General features: G+C 50.8%; 1 protein-coding gene across 2 annotated transcripts in view; it reads right to left on the reverse strand.

Moving 5' to 3' along the window:
* Nucleotides 1-8,393, reverse strand: part of SLC23A2 (solute carrier family 23 member 2) — a 123,121-nt gene extending 114,728 nt beyond the window's left edge. Inside the window, exon 1 of one of the 2 annotated variants that reach the window (XM_036417637.2) lies at nt 8,265-8,393. The gene's annotated coding sequence lies outside the window, so the exon portion shown is untranslated. The remainder of the gene's footprint in view (nt 1-8,264) is intronic. The other variant, XM_036417639.2, reaches the window with a different exon arrangement.
* Between the last annotated feature and the right edge of the window lie 266 nt (nt 8,394-8,659).

Raw genomic sequence — 8,659 nt, forward strand, 5'->3', positions numbered from 1 at the left:
CTTTGATTTTCTTTTAAAAATCCGCAATTACTTACTTGCCGACCCAATAAATGGAGGAACAAAGGACTCAAGCCAGGGTGCAAAGAGGCAAACACTGTGGCCAGGAATGAAGGACAGATGGGATAAGAGGAAGACCGGAGAAGGAGAGAAGGGTCCTCAGTCTCCTCCCAATGAACCCTCCAAGCTGTCCCGAAGAGTTTTCTACAACCCACCTCTTAACCGGTCACACGCCCCTCAAGAAAGCTTTCCGGGGCCTTCCAGACAAAATTCAAGCCCCACAATATAGTGTCAGAGGAACTCTATGCTCTGTACACCCTTTCCACTCACCACATCCTCAGCCTCCCTCCAAGCATCCTGACACAGTCAACCCCGCTCACATGCCTCTCCACCTCTGCTCATGCTGTTCCCTCCCCAGCCAGCCCATCTCTACCTTCAGACCCAAGTTCTTGAAAAGCATTGTTGGGGGGGAGGAAGGAGGGAAATATATGTAATATTTTCAACAATTATTTTTTTATTTTTTAATACATTTTATTGGTTTTTTACAGAGAGGAAAGGAGAGAGGGTTAGAAACATCGATGAGAGAAAAACATCAATCAGCTGCCTCCTGCACACCCCCTACCGGGGATGTGCCCGCAACCAAGGTACATGCCCTTGACGGGAATCGAACCTGGGACCTTTCAGTCCGCAGACCGACGCTCTATCCACTGAGCCGAACAGGTTAGGGCAAGAATTATTTTTTAAAAAAGAAAAGCATCCTGGAACATAAAGGCACAGACAGCATGATTAAAATCTAACTTGGAGCTTGACAATCAGATCAGCCTGGAGTCAAATTCTGGCTCTGCTACTTGGCAGCACTATAACCTTGGGCAAATTTGTTTTCTTTATGCTGTCTCAATGAACCTCAGCATCCTCAGCTATCAAAGGGGAACAGTAACTACTCCACAGAGCTGCTGTGATTAAACAACTTCAGTGACACAGCAAGTGCCGGCAGAGCACCCGGCACCCACCTAATTAATGCTAGCTTCTCTGCCCTCGTCTATGCCAACCAGAATTTAAAAACCCTGAAAAGACCTGGGACTAGCATTCTATCACTGAGGGCCCCGTGGATTATTGGAGCATTAAGATCAGAATTCAAGACCCAGGAGTTAACTTAGAGAAGTTACCCAAGCTGTGTTCCTTCCCTGATAAAATGCAGACCGGAACCTCCTCACCTTGCCTGCCAACAGTTAGGACAAAAACAATGATGACCTCAAGTGCCCAGGACATAGCTGATACCCACTGGCACCATCATGACTGCATCAGCCCTATCGTATAGGGTTGTCTAGTCTTTCTTAGGTCCCCTCTATTGCAAGGAAGGAAAAGTGCATCTTTTCAACTGCTCTCATGTTCAACTAAGATGTAGAGATTCGACTCTGTAAGATTCACATACATGAGAGAGGTGGCCTTCTTGTTGGATGAGCCTCTACCAGCCCTACTGAGATGCCCCAGGACAACTGAAACAAGAGAGCCGGAGGGATCAGCTGCTCTGGGAGACTCGCTGGAAAGAGCCCAGGAATGAAGAAGGCTTTCCTGACCGCTGACCAGAGAAAGCCAAGGCTTGGGCAGCCAGGAGGTCCTTCCCCACTGATGGGGGAAACTGAAGAACTCCCTGAGACTGCAGAGAGAAAACAATGAATAAGGAAAATTTTGAGTCAAAATGATGGCAAATAGGAAGAGACCGTCACTATCTCTGAAATGCTCATGGCGGTGAGAACACTTGATTTAAGTCCTAATTAGGATCCTCTGAAATTATACAGTTTATTACTGCATTCATTAAACCTGAATACTTAGCTATTTCTTTATAGAGTATATATATGCAAACCATGTCTACCACACTTCCTGGGATTTAGGGACTTGTCAAGGGTCATTTTTGATAAATCCAGATTTTTGGGTTTTTTTCTGCCATCTTTAGATTCTAGGCCTGCATAACACGGAACACCACTAAATAGTACAAGAAATGGTTAAAGAGTAAATGAGTAGAAAGAACTCTCTATGGAGTCAATTTTTATAGAGGGACTTAGAGGCCACACTTAAACCTAAAGTCAAGGAATTACCTAGGGTCAGGAGCAAAAATTAAGACAAAATACAATAAGACCTTCCCAAGAAGACTTACATTTCCATGGAAAAGGACCTCCCCAACACATCTGCCATCTCTTTTACCACTTGTTTTGGGGTATGACAGATTGGCATGACAATTTACATGCCCTAACACTGCTCCAAGGCCCTGGCCAGGTAGCTTAGAGCATCGTCCCAATATACATACCACCGTTATGGGTTCAATCCCGTCAGGACACATACAAAAATCAATCAATGAATGCTTAAGTGGGTGGAACAGCAAATTGGTGTCTCTCCCTTCCTTTTTCCCTCCCTCCCTGAAATGAATGAATGAATGAATCTGCTCCATGAGCATCTGAGTTAATGGCTACTTTGAGTAGCCATTAATGGTTCTGGGTACACAGGTAAGAAACTTTGGTTGCGTCAACTGTCCTTCTCACCCCCCACATCTGGTCCATCAGCAATCTCCTCAGACCCACATCAGAAACAGATTACTTCTCACTACCTCCTATCCCCAATCTCCAATCTCCCAGACCTGACTCACCACCCTCAGGCCAGCAGTAGCTGTGTTGCACGCAATTGGACGTGAGCAGAGCCAGGAGGAAGGGCAGATAAGGAAGGCAGGATGGAAAGCCCCAGGTGCCTAGAAATCAATTGTACCAGAGCCTCCCAGACCCCCAACCTTTGCTCCCTAAAGATTAGAGATTACATCCATGCATCTGTTGCATTTCAGCTGCAGGACCAGATAAGCAACTAAAAAAACACTCAGGGCTGACATCAGAACCAGATGCACTGAGTAATGACTGTCCTGGCAACAGCCGACCAATCCATGGGGATGACGCACCAGAAAGGACACACCTGGAAAACTGCTGAATATTCTATTGAGATCTTCCCCTGGGACCGCCTCTAAAATCTTCCCCCCTCTAAGCCTTAGGTAGGAAGACCAGGAGGGCTCTCCCTCACAGATGCATGCTCGTCCCTTTTCCCTCCCCTTCCCTGCCTCAGGCAAGCTACCATTAGCTTCTTCACTCCCAAGCTCTAAGGGCGCTTCCTTTACCTCAATAACTCAGATCCTAAGTCCATTTCTTTTAGCAATTACTTCTTCTACCTCTGTGATTTACCAAATAAATGTTCTCCTACAGTTTGGGTCTTGGCTATCAACTATTTCCTAGCCAGAACTCAAGTACCGAGGTGGCTGAACCCAGTGCCCTTCCCTCCCTGTGTGCAGTCTAGTCTTACACAGCGACCATCAGCCTGTCCTGTTCAAAGCCAAGTCAGTCCACGTCGCTCCTCTACTCAAAACTCTCTAACGGCCCCCACTTCCCTTCCAAAGTAAAAGCTGCAGGCCTCTGCCACGTTCCACGTGATCCAACTCCCATTGTCTCTCTGTCCTCAAAACTAAATACTGTCTTCCTCCTGCCGCAGGGCCTTTGTATTTGCGGTCTTCCTCACTGGGTATGCTCTTCCTCCCGCTCTGACGCACTTCCCCCACATTTTCACTCAAGGATGTCTCAGGCCTTCGAGGTCTACCCTTCCTAAAAGTTCAGCTCCCACCCCAATCCTCAACACCCCCAACGCGGACAGATTCTATTTCAGAGCACAAAGTCTCCCCTGTCTGCCTCCCCACCAGCGTGTGAGCTCCACGCGGGCAGGGAATCTCCATGCAGCGTCCAGAGTGCCAGTCACACAGCAGCCTCTCCATAAATGCATTAAACGTGTGAAAGGCCCATGAGAAGTAAAAGCTGCAAGCAGACCTCAATTATTGGAGAGCCCACAATCTAGAACCTATGATAAATAACAAACTACAAAGAGCAAAGCCAGGGCGAGAATGGAGTGCCATGAGCACGCAAAGCGCTTGTAGAAAGCCCGTGGCAGTAATGCACAGCTTCACCTGGAGCAGCAATGTTCCCTAGCAAATGGATAAAAGGAAGCCCAGACACGGGGGCCCTCTGAGCGAGAGCAGGGAGCGAAAATGAATTAATGAGGTTATCCGGCTTTGAGATTAGCGTGTTGGGAGCTTTATAAGCGAGGCCTGGAAACAGGTCATGGGACAACTGTAAAATGTTTAAATTTTTAAAGCCTAAGAGAATTCTTTTTTAAATACTTTTTTAAAATTTTTATTGATTATGGTATCACATAATTGTCCTCATCTCCCCATTCCCATCCCAAATCCCTCCCCACATATGCCCCCGCCCCCCTGTTGTCCATGGCCACTGGCTAGGCCCATATGCATGCACACAAGTCCTTTGGTTGATCTCTCTCCCTTACCCCCACCCTTCCTACTTTTTAAAAAAGCTTTCGTTTACACGTAAAAGCACTATATAACTGCAAATTTTAACTGCTGACTTTTAATTCCCTTAAGCAAAAGGGGAAAATTCCTTAAGATACCAGTGGTGCCAGGAATCAGTCCCTAACTGGACCTCGGGTTTGTCTTTAGAGATCCTGAAGAAGATGACAATAGCCAACTCAGGATTTCCAAAATCCAACAAGCTAGACCTTAGGTTCCTTGAGGGCAAAAGATTGAATTTTATCAACAATGATTCAATCAACAGCACCTGGCACCAAATTAGTGCATGAATTGATGGAGCTTACTCCTTACACATGGGCTCACTCCTGGGCCCCTAATTCATTTCTGCAATGCTGAGCCAGGCTGATAAGCCAAGACAAGTGGGAACAGGGAAACTAAGGCTGATAGTTAAATGGCCAAGCAGTTTACAGCCATCTACCATGTTTCCCCGAAAATAAGACATCCTCCGAAAATAAGACCCACTTACAGGTTTCCTTCTGAGTGAAATATAAGGTATCCCCCCGAAAATAAGGCCCCTCCCTAGGCTAAACATGAGAGATTTGGTCCACTGATTCTGAAAGAAATGGAGTCACAAGAAATTCACCAGGAAATTCAGGAATTGGATTGTTATGATGATGTTCCAGAAGATGATGACATGATTGTCATTGAATAAATGAGTAAATTCTTGATACTGTAGGATTCACAGTTTGTCTGGTTTGTGTTGACAACTATCATACTACCGTACCATATACAGGTAATAAATTTCCTTTATTTTCATTTAACAATAAATGTGTACCGTATTCTTCTTCATAGAAAAATAAGACATCCCCTGAAAATAAGACCTAGCGCATTTTTGGGAGCAAAAATTAATATAAGACACTGTCTTATTTTCGGGGAAACAGGGTAGTAAATCCAAAAACCTTTCTTCTGTAACAAAGGACACTTAAAAGGTTTCCACCTCTCCACAACCAGAGAGTAAATAGCTTAAATCACCCTACTCCGGGGATAGATAAGCAGAGCTAGGAGGACGGGAGAAGTTAAGGGAATAAATCTCATTTTGCCACATCAGCATAAAACTGACATTCTATTTATTATATATCCTCCCCTAATACCTCCCCTAAATACCCAGTCTTTAAACACCCTCATAATGGCCAGGCCAGTGTGGTGCACTGGCTGAGCATCACCCTATGAACCTGGAGGTCACGGTTTGATTCCCTGTCTGGGCACGTGCCTGAATTGCTGGCTTGATCTCCAGTGTGGGGCATGCTGGAGGTAGTCCATCAATGATTCTCTCATCATTGATGTTTCTATCTCTCTCCCTCTTCCTTCCCCTCTGTAATCAATAAAATATATATATATATATTTAAAACAAAAACCTCAAAACGAAGATCCCAAGGGAAGGCCCTAAGGCTCACTCTTCCTTCCAGGAGCATGCGGGAGCCTTTCTCTCCCCTCCCCCCACAAGCATGCATCTCCTAAACTCTAAGGGACCCCATTGCGGCTTGCAACCAGGGAGCAATAGGCAGCAGCAGCAGCTAACCCCCTGTGCCCAAGGCCCCTTTTTTTCTGAGTTCTTAGCCAAAATAAGCCAACTTGGGCTCGTTTCCCTGCCTAGTCTCTCTCCTATTGCTTCTTCTGTCCTAGGCCCTTCCTTGTGTCAGTCTCCAGCTTTAACAAACATCCTCTAAAAATCACCTGGTCTTGTGTTGTGAAATCTTTCCTGCATGAAGTCAAGAAACCACATGCTCCTGGCCAGAGGCAAGACCCACTCAGGGCCAGGTTCTCCTTCTGGTAACAATGCTAAGTCCACTAGCCTTTGCTACATCAGCAGCACAGGGAGTGTAGCATAAATCCTGTCAAAACCCGCTTCAGTCTATTCCAGCCAGGGACTTCCATGAGCTTCTTTGAATCAACTTAATAGACATTAACTCTCAGGCAATTACCTGGGTCACAGTCAGAAAACAAAACTGCCATTGAACCATCTGAAATAAAAAAAAGACTGTCAATATGAAAAGCTATTGAAATAGCTAGGTTAGCAGAAACCGGTTTGGCTCAGTGGTAGAGCGTCAGTCTGCGGACTGAAAGGTCCCAGGTTCGATTCCGGTCAGGGGCATGTACATTGGTTGTGGGCACATCTCTGGTGGGGGGTGAGCAAGAGGCAGCTGGTCGATGTTTCTCTCTCATCGACATTTCTAGCTCTCTATCTCTCTCCCTTCCTCTCTGTAAAAAAATCAATAAAATATATTTATTTTTTTAAAAAAGAAATAGCTAGTTTAAAGGAAAAAAAAAAAATCACTCCCCATTCCAAGCAAAGAAGCCAAAAGAAAAATGCCCTGGTATTCAAAGAAAGAAGCCATTTTAGCACAGGAAATAGTCTAAAACGCAGAGAGCTCATGCCCAGGCTGTCGGGTGAAACAGGTGATGGGCACATCCTTTCACCGAGCAGGTGTGCCATGAGGGGCTGACCCTGGGCATGCCCACTGCTGGCCTTTTAAGAGGTCGGTGCCCAAAAGCTATTAAATTTCGGACGAGTGGAACGAGGCCAGTTAGCGATAGGTTCACAAGTGATCCCGACAGAGGCTGCAAGAACCCAGCACAGAATTTTTTGAGATGAAAGGCCCTTCACAAATCCCACTGAACTCCGCCCTGCCCCACAGTGGAGTCCGGGGTTTATCCTCACCCTGCCCAGCCCTCTCTCACCACCAGAATCAAACACCTTCGGGGGCTGAGAGGACAAAGTGAGAAGGCTGTTGTATAGACAACGGGAAATGATGAGGCCACCTGCCTAACAAGCATTCAAATGCAAAAAGCGTAATTTAAATGCTCCAGATGCCCCAGGTTCTAGCCTGTGTGGCTTTCAAGAGGAAGAAACTGGCGGAGGGAGGAGGTCACATGGCCAGCTAATGACAGCTCAAAACAGACCGTCTCGGGACTCCCCGTCCCACATCCTCGGCCTTCTCTCCGCACATGGATGACTCCCATGTCAGCAGGGACCGCATCTTCCCCCTCCCTCCCGCCTCCCAGAGTAAAAGTAGCAGCTACTGCTCACGCCTCGGAAACCCCGTGAGTGCCTTTCTTCCACCTGCAAGTTGCCCTCATTTACCCTTTGCCCTGATCATCAAGCATTTCCCATCAGCCAGGCTTACAACCCCCCAGCCTGCAGGCCCAGTTCCTGACAGCTACTACCCCCATTCGGGGGGACACGGAAAGTCCGAGGGAGGAGAAAATGCTGCACCCCTGAAGGAGTCACCCTCAGAAATGTCAGTTTCTCTTTGCAGCGTGATGGTGGCAACAACAAGGGGAACCCGCGACCCCAGGGTGGGACAGGCCAGAGGGAAGGGCCCGGGGTCGGAGCAGCTGCTTCTAAAATTCCTCGGCGCAGCCTTTGTAGGAAGGAGACAGGAGAGCAGAAATGGAAAAGGGGGCACCGCCGCCCCGCCGCCCGCCTGGGTGACCCTGATCCCCGCAGGGGCGCCGGTGCCCGCACGCACCTCCCGCGGCGGAGCGAGGGGAAGGCGACCCCAGGCGCGGGGGCCGAGCACCCGGGAGGGGCGGGCGGCGGCGGCGCCAGGCCAGCCCCGGGGGGACCCCAGCACCGGGCTCCCCGCGGCGCGGCCTGAGGGCCCGTGGCTGCGGCTCCCGCGGTCTGCCGGCGCCCCGGGGTCCGGCGGGCCCGGCGGGGAGCGGAGGCGGCCGGACATCCGCGGGCTCCCCCCTCGGCGGCCGGCCGGGCTGGGGGCGCGCAGGCCGCGCCGCGGGGCCGGTGACAGCGCGCGGGGGCCGTGCCGGGCCGGCCTCGTGGGCGCCGCGGGCACCTCGCGGCCCGGCGGGGCCCGGCAGGCGCGGCCCGCGGGCCGGGCCGGGCGCGGCGGCCGGCGCTCACCTGGCTGCAGCTCGCGGGGCTCCCGTCGCCGTGCGCCTCCTCCCGCCGCAGTGCCCGCCGCCGCCTCTGGTCCCCGCAACCAGCAGCCGCTGCAAAATGGCGCCGCGGAGGGGCGGGCCGGGGGCGGGGAGCCGCCAAGCCGCCCGCCCCCGCGCCGGCCGGGGCCCACCTCCTCCCCGCCCCTGCCCCCCGCCCGCCCGCCGGCGCCCCCCGGGAGAGGCCGCCCCCGCACCCCAAGCCCGCCGCCCGGCATCCCGGGCCTGGCGCCCCTCCCGCCCCGCGCCGGTCCTCCCTCCGCGCGCCCGCGGGGGCCTCTCCTCCCGCTCCGCTGCCGGGACGCTGCCCCGGCCCGGCCTCCCCGCACACCTGCTCCCGGGGACCCACCTGGCACGCGG

The sequence above is a fragment of the Pipistrellus kuhlii genome, unplaced genomic scaffold (genome assembly GCF_014108245.1).
Source record: "Pipistrellus kuhlii isolate mPipKuh1 unplaced genomic scaffold, mPipKuh1.p scaffold_m20_p_6, whole genome shotgun sequence".
NCBI lineage: Eukaryota > Metazoa > Chordata > Mammalia > Chiroptera > Vespertilionidae > Pipistrellus > Pipistrellus kuhlii.